The sequence below is a fragment of the Tribolium castaneum genome, chromosome 7 (assembly GCF_031307605.1).
Source record: "Tribolium castaneum strain GA2 chromosome 7, icTriCast1.1, whole genome shotgun sequence".
Classification (NCBI taxonomy): domain Eukaryota; kingdom Metazoa; phylum Arthropoda; class Insecta; order Coleoptera; family Tenebrionidae; genus Tribolium; species Tribolium castaneum.
In genome coordinates this window covers 16,170,714-16,184,850 of record NC_087400.1, presented here as the reverse complement: position 1 = coordinate 16,184,850, position 14,137 = coordinate 16,170,714, and the positions used below count along the sequence as shown (strand labels likewise).

The 14,137-nt window shown below is 37.5% G+C and overlaps 1 protein-coding gene and 1 long non-coding RNA gene across 3 annotated transcripts in view; one reads left to right on the top strand and one right to left on the bottom strand.

Annotated features, from left to right (window-relative positions):
- Nucleotides 1-14,137, top strand: part of LOC655404 (exportin-4) — a 69,092-nt gene that overhangs the window by 35,430 nt on the left and 19,525 nt on the right. The window lies entirely within an intron of this gene.
- Nucleotides 2,915-4,072, bottom strand: LOC107399103 (uncharacterized). Its single transcript, XR_010334755.1, has 2 exons — nucleotides 3,995-4,072; nucleotides 2,915-3,935 (listed from the first exon to the last, which is right to left on the bottom strand). It is a non-coding gene; the product is annotated as an uncharacterized LOC107399103 (long non-coding RNA).

Sequence of the window (14,137 nt, the reverse complement as noted above, 5' to 3'; positions counted from 1 at the left end):
ATCTTCAATTCCTCGGATGTCTTTTCGAGGGCGCGAGTCATTTTCATACGCTCGCTAAGGTTATCACCGAAAAGCCACCCGTCGACCGGTGTTTCCGTCAGTGTTGATTTAAAGGTTTTATTAATGCTTGCTGAAGCCAGGATTCTACGGGATTGGGACTCAGCAAAGTGGACGGAGGCCAGGAGTTTCCCCGCGTCACCCAGTAACTCGATTAGCTGTGAGGTGGTCCCTCCTTCTTCTTGAGTCAGAAAGTAAGGGCAGTACCAACTGCCCCCGTTGCGGAGCCCAATTGAGCTTGCACGTGGGCAAGTCTCTCGTCCCGTTCGGAATGCTGCTGCGTTATGGCCCTTTTCACTTCCACATTCAATTTTGGGGCTTGGACCAACATACAATTTGCGATTGGAGGATATTTTTGTAACAAATCTTTGATTTCTTCCGTGTTCAGGCCTTTCTGCAAGGTTTGCTCCCAAACTTGCGCTACTTCTTCGTGAATGGGTTTTCCCATCATTTCCGATGGGGGGCTTTGAGATCCCAGCATTTTCCGGATCTCTGGCGGCAATTTCTTGAGGGTTTTATCCTCCTCATTCCCTGGAAGAGGACAACAAGGTTTAAGGTTAGCTCTCGTTATCCCAAGGACAAAAATAACGGGAAAAACCAAGGAAACACTCGTTGGGCACAAGTTACCAATCAAAACTCGTTGACTGGATTTGAAAAAGGACGGAAGGGTCCAAGACTGGGTAATATTCGCGCCCTCCTCAAAACTCGTTGAGTGAGGCTCCCGCCCGTCTGCGTCAATGCAAGTTACTCAAATCTCGTTGAGACAATTGCATAGCATTGGAGACTCAAAACTCGTTGAGTTATGTGCATTGCATTGGGTACTCAAGACTCGTTGAGTCCAACTTGCAGTCGCATTGAACACTCAAAAACTCGTTGAGTGTGATGTGATTCCATTCTGTAGGTTACTCAAAACTTGTTGAGTTACGTAATGAGAAGTCGTGCAACAAGGCACTGTAACCTTCGAAATAATTTCTGAGACTCACCCTGCACTTATTTCTCCGAGTCCAGAGATGTGGAACGTTCCCCCTCGCTGCTTGAGGAGCGATTTGAGCTGGTATCGCTTCCACGTTGTTGGTTACGTGTACTATAATGGCGGCGATTTTCTTTCAACCTTTTCTTACCGGTAAGGCGTTTGACGTCTTTTAGGGCCTTCTTGAGTTGTTTGCGAATGACGACCAAGTCAGGGCCCTCCGACGAGTCCGATGAGCTCGAAGACGAACTGCGTTTCCGTTTTTTACTACCCATTTTCGGAAAACGATGTGCACCATCCGACACACAAATGAGTAATGACAATGCGCCGCGAGAGAGAGTATCAGGTGACAGGGCGCGCAAATTTATTTGCTACCATCTAACGGAAATGGGTATACTACATAGTGATCTAGAGGACGAGGCGCGAAATATAATTGATCAGATAGGTCTATTGATGTTTTGCCATCATTATATTTTACTATCATTTTTGGTTTTACAATCTCTTTTCTTCTTTTCGTGAACGTTGCAGTTTTACCAGACACAAATGTTGATAGCATTAGCACTTCTCTTTTATCTTTCCATTTCAGAATATTAATTCCATCTCCAACTTCCTTTACGCAAATTTCCCCTTTCTTCAATTTTTTATTTACAACTTCTGGTAGATTGCCTTTTCTATTCTTCCGCAACGTTCCAAGTAGTAGATGCGTTTTTCTTTGCAGTAATTTTTTTGCTAGTTCAATACTTGTATAATAATTGTCCGTGATCACAGTTTGTCCAGCATCTAAAAGATTTTTACTTAAATGGAGTACCACCTTAGTTGGTACTGATTGGCCGGCATCAGCTTCTTTCCCTTCATAAATTTTAACGTTCCATGTGTATCCTTTGTAAGCACGTAACTTGAAAAGTTTTACGCCATACTTGTGCGACTTCTGAGGTATATACTGTTTTATAATTAGTTTACCTCTGTAAGGAATAAGGCTTTCGTCAATACAGAATACTTTTTCCGGAGTATATGCTAACTGACAATTACTAATAAATTTATCTAGTAGTGGTTTCACTTTGTGAATTCTGCTGTATTCTGGATTTGCTTCATTATCAGAGAAATGAAGCATAGAAAGTAACAATTCAAAACGATTACGTGACATTGCGTTCGCACTCACAGAATTTTTATACTTTTTATCAGTGCTTCAGTATTTTTGAAGAGTTGGCATTTTAACCAAGCCCATGTACCCAAAAATGCCAAAAAGTTTTTTAATTTCGTTTCTAGTTGTCGGAATCCATTTATGAAGTCTGGAAAAACTTTTTGTATCTTGATCTGGTTTCGTTAGACGCTGAGTAGCAAATAAATTAGTCTGCTCAACTATACTGTCTAGTATATCGTTGTTTATTAGTAATTTAAAGAGATCGAATGGTTTGCCATTCTCCAACAACAATCTAACAGCTTCGTTAACATTACTTGGGCCAGTAAATTCAAATACTTTGTGCTGAGAAGAAACCCGGTTTTCCACAGCAACGGAAGCACGAGCGGAAGCATTCATTTGGCTTATTTCGAAATTCTCCTGACTCTGAAGGACCTTCATCATGAGGTATATCTTCTGCAGGTGGCGTATATTCCCTGTATCCAGCACCGCTGAGATTTTCGGAACTTGAAGTGGATGTTTCTTCTGCATCACTTGCACAATATGAAGGATCACGTGAATTGTCAGAATTTTCAAATGGATTTGCAAAAATTAAATAGATACACATTATTTACAAAAATGATTGTATTGTATGTCTTATACATTACATCTTGCGACTAGAAGTAAAACTCAGTAACATTTTAGAGGAAAAATGTTGGATATATCAGAGTATAATCTAATTTATTCTTTTTTTTTGATAAAATAGTTACAAACAAAATCTTTTTAACTTGAAGAGAGATCTGTGATCCATTCTCAAAGAGGGGTGGTTCAATGATTTATGAAGGAGAGAACCAAACTCGAAGTCGCCTCCCAAGAAATTTATTTATAAAATAGGGACAATTGTTTCGGGGTAACTACCCCATCATCAGCCAACTACAAGATACAAACCGAAAATTATCGGGGAAGGGACAAGACCATGACTTACATAACACAGATATTTTCCATAAACAAATAGAAGAACTTTATTTGTCCATGGATTACATGGATTTGTTAATGACGTTACAAGCGTGCTGTCATGGCGGCGAAATTGAAGCAAATGGCGGACAGGTGACAGAATTTACAGTGGACCAAACAAAACTCACAGCGGACCAGACCAAAGTGACGAAACTCACAGTGGACCAGATTCACAGTGGACCAAATAAAACAAGAAAACAAAACCAAACACAAACAATTTTATTTAATTATTTTTGGAGCACCGGCTGGAGGTTGTCCTGTCAGTCAAGACGAACCTCCAGCTAGGCTTACAATTAAGAGCCAGACCCAAAAAAAGGACGGTGTACCCGCGCGTACCAAAAATAACTGTGGGTCTGACTGAATTTAAACTTACGAATACTAAAATTTTAATTAGGATGAATTTAAACTTACAAAAGCTACTGAAATTTTTAAAATTTGCAAAAACTACTAATAAAATGGACACTTACTACCGTCTGTCCGACGTAGGCGGCGTTGCATGAACCACACCTTATCTTGTATACACCCGAGGATGACATTGGGGGTAATCTGTCTTTGGTAAGAGACATGCAGGACGAGAGCCCCCCACTGCACTTGAAGGAAACGTCTAGCCCCTCGCTCTTTAGGATCTTGGCTATGCTCAGCGAGACTTTGCCCACATATTTGATGACGAATCTACGAATCCCGGGTTGTGGAGGACAGTCTGAGGGGGTAAGGGGGAGGGAGTGGATTGACGGGGTGGAAATCGGTTCTCGCGTAACAGATGGACTCAGGTGCAACCTGTTGAAAAATTTCATGAAGATTCTGTTTATCAGAGAGAGTCGAAACCTGTTGTTTACCGCTATCTGTTTGATTATGTTCCACTCTCTATCAAAGGACTCAGGGCTGAGGGGAATCCTAAACAATCTGTATATCAGTGAATTGTATGCGGCGATCTTGGATTTCGGGCCCATAATGAAGTTGGTAAATTACTTTTCTAATATAGCATTGACCATCCGTAACTATTTTTTATGTTTTCTTCAAATGTGTTACGATTTTCATTACAACACATCGCAAACTTGTTCTTAACTTCGAACTTATTACGGATAAAATAAACATGCCGATATCCACTGTAATAGTTTTTGAATTTACGTAATATTATCTTTTCCCTAATGATTTAACATGCATTGGGCCACAAACGTCTGAATAAATTACTTCACGACGTGCTTTTGTCCTTTCAGTAGGAGTACCCAACGAATGACTATGGATCTTGCCAGAAGCACATCCGTCGCAAAACTTTTGATCTAACTCGACATTTATGTTCATTTTCTACAGGACTGGCTGCACGTGTCGCGTGTGAACCATTCGCTCGTGTCAAAGTTGTAACGTATCTAACGTCTCTACAATCCAACACCTTATGTACTTCATACAACATAAGTAGCTTTTCCTTTATAATTTTATTTCTGTCCCTGCCGTATACACAATTTAATTAATGGAATGATAGTTCAAGATTTTTTTGTCACTGCAGGGCGTCCGTACACACAACAATTAATTTTGACGTGCTGCTAACACGACCGGTGGGTACAAACTGTAACTGTGTGGTCGTGATAACTGATAAACGTTTGAAAATCGTTCTAAAACTACTTCTGCTTTTTTGATGCAAATTATTACAAAAGCGCTGAAGGGTCACACACAAAAAAAATGCGATTAAGTTGCCAGTTAGTAACCGTCAATTGCTAGATACTAAGTGGCAATTGCCAGTTAGTAAGTGTCAATTAACAGATAGTAACTGGCAATTGCGCATTAGTAAATTCGCCATCATTATATGTAGACTAAACAAGCCATTTTCTGTCAAATGTTTCGCCATTACATAACTGTCTTTTATAACGGGTGGTCCTTTTTTGACTATTGGGGTTCTCAAGTTGTCACTTACTGAATTCTGCCATATTCCAGGATCAGAAGAAATTTCCTCTGGTTTTTGCCAAGTAAAGGAAGAACACTGCTAGCACTGTTCGGCGTATAAAGTTTTATTGTTTTTTCATCACGCGAAGGAAACATTGTTCATCCCTATTACTACCTGCAACATCAGGCTCACACTGTTCACTTGGTTTTTGCGTGCTTTTTGATGATTCTCCGATCTCTTCGTGAATATCACTAGTTTTTAAAAATTTTACCATAGGACCGCTTTGTTTTTTTTGTTTCCAATTCACGAGCAGTTTTTTTTACGATATTGAGCACCAGAAAGACGCTGCCGCTTTTCCGACATTTTTACGAGTATATAATATTTACAATTTCACAAACAACACACTTTTTGTTTTTCGTATTGCTAGATGCAACGGTTACCAAATAACTAAACGCCCAGACGACCGATACAAAAGCAAGTTTAAAATTGAATAAGGGTTTTGCTTAATACTAGTTGTTTTCTTGAAAATTTACGAAACAATTTTGCCGCTCCGTCATATGTACGTGTTGCACCGTCGGTAGCGCCGGCTCTGAGCGGCATCGGTTAACCGTTCTGGTAATACTTGCAGTGGTCGTCAATTATCCCTGTCCAAACATTCAAGTAAAAGCGGTCTTGGAAATGGTGTTCGTACACTTAATGAAGATTTTCATCTGTCCACACGTGGGTGTTGTGACGGTTGCATGTGTAAAAGTAGCCTCGTCCGTAAATAACTCCTTGTGCAAAAAGTTGGGCTCCTCGTCAAGTTTGTGGCTTAACTATTGAGAAAAGGCCACTCGGCGAGCCGGGTCTTCGGGCTGGAGAGCCTCCACCCGCTGGAGATGGTAAGGGTGCAATCCCGGTTCATGTAGGGTTCGATGAACTGTGTAGGGAGACACTCCTATACGTAGGGCCACCCTGCGGATGCTCACACTGGGCTCTTCTTCAACGATCTCCTAAATTTCAGACCCCACTTCCAAGACGCGTGCAGTTGTCCTCGAAAATGTGCCGTGGTCCCGCAAGTGTTGCCGTAAAAGTGCGTGCGGTCACAGGATGTGGTGATTCGGAAAGCCGTCCATGTACAAAAAAAAAGAGGCATTTATCTTAAGAGATACAAGGATGATGGAGCAATTAAGATTATATTGCCACCGATTCTGTCTATACGGTGATGAAGGGTACTCGTTAAGTAGACAACTAATAAGACTGTTTTCTAATGTACAATTAACAGAACAGCAGCAAGGTTTCTATAAACAAATGTCAAAGCTCCGTCAGTGCGTAAAATAGAGTTTTGGAAAAATTATCCAGCAATGTGCTTTTGTTGATTTAAAAAAAAATCAAAAACTTTTTTACAGCCTGATGGTAAATTTTATTTGGTTGCGACTTTGCTTACAAATGCTCACACATGTTTATATGGAAGTGCAACTTCACATTATTTCAATGTCGAATCACCTGATATTTTAGAATATTTTCAATAATGTAAACTTTATTGAATAAAAAAAATCAGAAGTAAAGATATTTTATTAATTAATAATTACTTTAAATAGATAACAAAATGAAACAAATTTCCTTAAACATAAATTCAAACTAAATTTAAGTGTTTTTATTTATTTGTGCCGTGAACATCTTCTCCAACAGAGAATTCAGCATTGCATTTCTTTTACGCTCGATTTTGCATTCTTCTTCCTGATCTTTCCATTGTCTTTCTTCGAACTCAAGTTTTGCCTTTTTATAGGCCAGCTTTTCTTTTTGTAATTTGATACTATCTTCATGTTGCATCCTTTTAAATAGCAAGTTCTTTTTTTTCATTTCTTTCTAATCTAGCTTTTTCCGCCAAATATAAAAACACTTCAGAAGTTTTCCGTCTAGATTTGGCTGCTTTTGCAGTATGCTTTTTTCCATCGCAATTTTCTTTTTCAGAATTATTTATGGTGCTATGACTAGACGAGTTTATTTGTTTTTTACTACGACCTCCATTAAGAAATTTCTTTTGTGAAGGTAGGCTCACAATGTTCGTAATTGCACCACACAGTTAATATTAGACGCATAGTGTTTTCCCATTCTGTTCTTAATCTTTCTTTACCACTCTCAGTTGCTTCTTCTGAGTCGTATTTCTTATATTTGGCCACTTGTTGGAGTATGTGATCCTTTAATAGACGTAGACTGCAACTCTTAAATCTAAGCAATTTATAAATTTAGTTTTTTTTTGTTTAACTTTTTGATATGGTTTACCTCTCACTGTCTCTGCATAATAATAAATGTATATTTGACTACAACTCATCCTCTGTGGCGATAACATCTTCACATAAACGTTAAAAAAACTCTTTTAACGCTTTTAACTGTTTTTGTAAATCTTTTTGACAGTTTTGAAATTCTGACGCGTCAATGACACTTTCAACAATCACGTAGAGTCCGCGTAATTTGCAAGTATAACGTCGCTGTTTTTGATTGGTTCACGCTATTTTATAAAATAGCGTAAAAATTCGCTTGTACCGTGTAATTATAACCCTCGTTATAATAATAACTATAACGACCTGTTTTTATAAGGTAAAATCACACTTGCGCAAACACTATAATTACTTCCACTAAAAAATTTATAATATGATTCGGTAAATGAAATTTTTACCTATTCTTTAGGGTTAAAAATTATACCTTAGAACCATCATAACTTCACAAAAAATGTAGAAGTTTTAGCTCTTCACCTAGTTTTTAACCCTCGAGCCGCCACCGGTACAAACGCCGCGCTTCCGAATGCTTCCCCGTACAATTGGATCATATCGGTCAATTCGGCGTTGAAGTACACGTAATTAGCCATACGAGTATTGTATTGGAATCTTTTGGGAAGAGTTGGTAGACCATCGTTGCTTTATATTATATGTATATGCATGTGTAGACGTCTCTTCAGGATATTTCTAACATAGATAACAGACAAACCTGTTAGAGCTGATAAACGACGCAATGACGAATGAGGATTTTCTTCAATAAGCTCTTCCAGTTGTTCAACAACTTTTTGGACAATTTCCGGCGATCTTGTAGATTTCCCGATCAAAAGAATTTCGGTTGTCCGGAGCCTTTCCACAATTTCGCGAATTAGATAGATGTTAAAAGACAGTGACTTAAGAACTTTATTTGGAAACTTCAAGCAGAACTGGATTTTGTATTCAGACGATTATCATCATTCACCATTTACACTGCCGCTCAAAAAATTCCGTACACCTCCAAAATTTCTGTTGTTCCAATATCAGACAACAATGTGATGGCGAGTATTATCATCCACAAAAAGAATATTTTCGTCAAAAAATGGCGCGTAGGAAACCATATATTATTCTACACATTCGAGGAAGTACCTACGTGTTGTCATTGTCCAGTTTTCAACAAACACTAAATCGGCATGGGCTTCTAAAGATATACCAGCCCAGATCATTAAACTGCCACATTACTTCTTTATTAAATTCAGCTCTGGGTGATATGCAACATTGACTGAATCGCTTGTTTGGTCTTTGTCACACTTTTTCCCGACGGTCTGATAATGTTGAACTAAATCTAGACTCATCTGTAAAGAGTACGTTCTTACATTTGTTGTTGCCTCAACTCACATAATGAGTTTAAATTTAAACCAGGATCTTTGATGTGGTACAGTTAATTTAGGATCTCCAGCTGGTCTTTTAGCAAACGGACCTGCTTCTTTGAGTCTCCTCTAGACTATTGGAGGTGAAATTTTTATTTTACGAACGTTTACTAATTGTCCAGCAAGGATAGTTGATGACAATCCACAATCTCACGAAACAGAAAAATTCAGAAAACGGTCATCTCGAGTAGTTGTTGAGCTCCCACGCTCAGATCTGGCCTTTTTTGTGAACCTCTTTGATTTATAAAACCGTTAGTCTGCGTCCTGCACATTTCTTCGCGGTTTTATGGTGTTATGCACTTCGACCCTCATTGCTTAAAGCAATGATTTTTACAGAAATTTCTGGTAGCATCCTACACAAATGAGTCAAATTGTTATCTGATAAGCAGTTTTGAATAACAAAACTCAACATGATGATTAAAATTATGTATCTTACCCCAAAATACAGGAAAACGATTTAACGCTGGTGTTGCCCCAAAAAGTAAAATGTAATCATTAAAATTTCTTGTAAACCCCGTTAAGACAGTAGTTAAAATAAAAATAAATTAGATGCTTCAAATTTTAAAAAATTAAAGGGTCCAGATTTTTTTGAGCGGTAGTGTATTAGCTAAAATTGTTTTCTTTCACAGTGTAAACCTTAGGCGTTTTTTCATAAAACATAAACGTAACTGTCATAATTTATGATTGTAATTTATGGAAAATGACAATTTGTCTGTTTGAAAACTCACAGTATTGACATTTATTGCCAGCGGATTCATTTGAGTAGAGTGACACACATTTTTTTTCATCTAAATTAATTTCAAAGTTAACTATCTGAGAATCATTTTAACATATTTTGCACTTTTCTATCATAAATCTCAAACTTGAAATTTATTTCATTCATATACTACTCAAAACGAATAAGGAGCCATTTGTACAACGAAAAATATTTTTTAACTGGAACGGATTGCTATTATAATTTTTGTTTATTTATTTGGTTTAGACTTTTCTCTGATACTACGGTACAGTTTGTTGAAATTTGCTCGTACTCTTTATAGGAAAAATGAAAAATTGCATAAATGTGCGCATAACCGCTCTACGCGTATATTGAAATTTTGATACAACATTACAATTAATAATGGGTATGCCTTCCTCTGACCCTTAACACTTCAGCACAACGCCGAGGCATACTTTCGACTAAACGTCGAATGTATTGTGGGTCGAGTTGCTTCCATAATTCCATAAGGATGGCTTCAACGTGTTGAAGGTCCTGGATTGGCTGGTGTTCCTTTAAGCGTTGCCCAAGTGTGTCCCAGACATGCTCAATTGAATTGAGGTCGGGACTGCGGGCGGGCCAATCAATTACCTCAACATTCATGTTACTTCTTTTACAATCGAAAAGAAAATGAAGCCGAAAGTGCATAAAAGCATTTATTTCGTAGTAAAAAGTTTGCCCCTTTGCAGTTTACATCCCTCCAAGGCAAAAACTGCTGAAAACGATTCAATTTTTTGCTGTCAACTTTTACCCTGGACTCTGTAGTAAGTGACCATTAAGTTTGGTAATTATATCTTGAGTTACAAAAAAAGATTACCACAAGAACAATATGGCTCTTTATTTGTTTTGAGCAGTGTATTAAAAGGAGTTAAGCGATTAATGCTTAGCCATGCTGTTTTCGTTTTCCAAGCTGACTTGGACGACAGCGATTACTATACTATTTGGCGAGATATTGACAGCAATATTTGGCTTGAAAGTTGACATTCTGGATGTCTGACATACGGTTTGTCGTAAAGACAAAGGGAAGCATATCAGTTAGGTAACGAATTAACAAAAACTAATGAATCATACGATGAAATAACATTATGTGTTATTTCGTCATATGTTCTGTCATATGTTCTAGAAATTAATAATTGCCGTAAGTAATCATCTTAAATATAAATAAATCCTGAACACTAAATATAATAAATCCGTAACACTAGTTATTCTTCCAAAAAAACATCTGGAGATTTCACTGATTTTAGGATGTATTAGTAGTGTTTAATACAGTGTTATCAGTCCTTTGCTGGAAGCTCTGGATGCACATGGCGAGCCAAAACATGTTTTCGGCAAATAAATTCTTCTGCGGTTGTATGGACTCTTGTTTCTTGTTATAAGCCATATTAATTTGGTTTATAAGCCAGCCGCCTCCACCAACCGACGAAGCCGAATCTTTTGAAACCGTTTCGCGTCATCTCTAATAATTGTTTCACATTTCACCGGGTCCATATGGTCTCGCCCTAAGAACTCCGGCAGCTTTTCCGGTGTATCCAAACCTTGTAATTCGCATATAACTTCGATGTTCACTGATAATTAATTTTGATCTGGTTATGGAGACAAGAACTCGTCGAAGCTGTTCTATTTTTTCTGCTCTTGCCATTGTAAAGTGTAAAAGAGTCCATTAATGGTTAGCCTCACGTTGGGCGCCAAAATTTACCGGGAATTATTTTTTAATTTTATTATAATTATTTATTATTATTATTGTTATTATTATTTATTGATTTCTCAATAAATAAAAAAATAAATAGGCAACGCGAATTTTGTTAAATGAGCCTTTATTGTGGACCATTTAAATCAGAAAATGATTCGACAATGGGAGTTGCAGGTTTATCTCTGCAGCGTGGTTCCGATATAACTTGCCAAAAAAATTCTGGGCTATTAGAATAATCTAGTCCGGAAATTATAAGAATAATAGTCCGGAAAACCATTTTTTGTTAGGTCAAAAATAATGGATATAAATTAACCCCTATCCACACACATTCGTCGCTATTGATCACAGTCATAGTCAGGAATTAATTGTTAGTGCTGTGGGAATGACAGTATCTAAGCAACCTTACTTACCTTTTTAATCCCCATTAATAATTTTGCGCACAGCAAAATTTGATCTAATTTTCAATGATATTTATTTCGAAAACGAAAAGACTTTTGTTAGAAAATGTTTTTGTTTGAGTTTTACTCATAGTTACCTACTACTGATTTATATTTAGCAGGATATTTTGACCAGTTTATTGTTGAGAATACGCTTCTTCAATAAGAATCTACGACGATTTGTGTTTTTTATAGTTGTACACCATTTTTTAATGAAAAATGCATGTGAGGGCATAATAGTTATTTATATATTAAGGGCGTAAAGAAGCTTTTATGGCCTGAAGCCTTATTTCTGGGTATTGGTTGCAGTCGGCAATATTTTAAAAATGCATCAATTATTAACAGAATTTGTGTACAACCCTAATCATAGGTCCAGCGTGATCAATATGTCAGGTCTCTAGACCTCACTGGGTTGTTCACCATGTTGTCATAACCCTGAACGAGGACCCGTATGAGATTTACCAAGGACAGATGATTTGACGTTTCTGATGTACTTCTTCAGACACTGTCCATCTTTGACCAGAATAAATCTTCTCTTATTTTCTGGATACATTTATTCCAGCCAATGTGTGATGAATAGTAGTGATATAATTTCATCGTCAACAAACGAGCAGCAACAGATACAATACAGAGCACTTACCGGGTTTTATTTTTGTCACAACAACATTGTCTATTACGGTAAAGTCTTGATTACAATCCGGCAACAGCTAATGCCTCCAATTCGAAAGAGTGATAATTTTGTTCGGCAGGGGTTGTGCACCTGCTAAAATATGCGACAACTTGCTCTTTGTTTTCTCTCACTTGAATTAAAATACCAGCCACCCCGATTCGGCACGCGTCTGTATAAAGTCAAATTTCAAGACTAGGATGGAAAATTACTAGAATAGGGCGAGAAGTTAAACATTGTTTTAATCCAGTAAATGAATCAAGTTGTTTTCTACCCCATTCCCATTCGGCATTTTTGGTTAGTAAAGCGGTTAACGGTTTTGATTTTATTGCATAATTTTTAATAGATTTCCTAAAATACCCTGTCAGTCCAAGAAATTGTCGGATTGAGTAGACATTCGAAGGTTCCGGAAATTTTTCAACTGCTTGGATTTTATGACAGCTTGGCTCAATGCCGCTGGCGCATTGTATCCCAAATAATCTATCTCTGTTTATAAGAAACTGCATTTCGATAGTTTTAATGTGAGTCCGTTATGTTTTAATAAATTGAAGACTTCTTTTAACACACAAAAAGATCTTCGAGACTTTTTTCTGGAATTAATATATCATCCAGATAGACTAAAACTTTCGTAAAACGTAATTGTCCGAGGACAATGTTAATCACGCGCTGAAAAACTGCCGGTGCATTGCACAGCCCGAATGGCATTCGTATGAACTGATATTGCCCATCCTGAGTGATGAAAGATGTGTACTGAATTGATTCTGGAGACATTTGAATCTGATAATAGCCTGCGATGAGATCTAAACTTGTAAATCCGGAAAGTTGTAAATCCGGAAAGGCGGTGCAAACAATCCTTAATGAGTGGCAGTGGGTAGCGGTCCTTTACGGTTATTTTATTGAGGGCTCGGTAATCAACACACAGGCGTTTTTCACCTCCTTTTTTTGTAACAAGAACAACAGGGCTTGCATACGGTGAATTAGATTCCCTTATTATACCTTGTTTCATTAGTTTATCAACGATTTTACGAACCTCTGCCCTTTCTGCATCCGCAAATCGGCGAGGTCGTTGAAAAATGGGTTTTTCTATGGTTAATAATATTTTCATTTGCGAAATTGAAATATTTCTGACCTCCGACATATTCCTTGCAATGCAAGCAGAATATGTATTTCATAGTGTAACAGTTGTTGCACTGTTTCATTTTCGGTAACGCCTACGTTGACCACCGAGTGCGATATTGTGTGTATTTGTTTTCAAGGGAAAAAGCGCAACGAACTACCAGCCTTGATGCAATTCACGTCGGCCTGCTCGGTAAAGTCTCGCCCGATTAAGACTTCGACGTTCATCACGCACTGAGAGACTTTTAACGAATTCAAAGTTTTTTTTTGTTTGATCAATTGTGACTGTAACATGAACGCTAGAAGTAACAACAACTTTTGTGTCACATAGTGTAAGCAACAAGGTCGTGGTCGAATTGGTTCCCAAGAATCTCTATAAGTATAATTCTGTAAAAGGTGATGGTCGAATTGGTTCCCGGGTGATGGTCGATTTGGCTCCCGCATGAGCAGGTAAGTAAAAAGGATTAAGCCAAATATATGTTAATAGTTGAGTTTTAAAGCTGGTAGAAATGTTCAAATAATTATTTTCTTGGCACAAAATCCAACAACAAATTTCATTTATTCATGGCTAACTGGTTATTTCAAAAAAAGGAGAATGTAATTTTTTAAGCCCAATGCTCTCCTGTAAATTTCGTAAAATGTTTCGTCAAATAATGACTATTAAGACATCTCACATGATGACGTTGCGTTCGTTAATATGTCTATTAATACTATAAAAGCATCAAAATGGACACAAATTACAAATATAATTTTAACATTTTGCGACATAGTACCC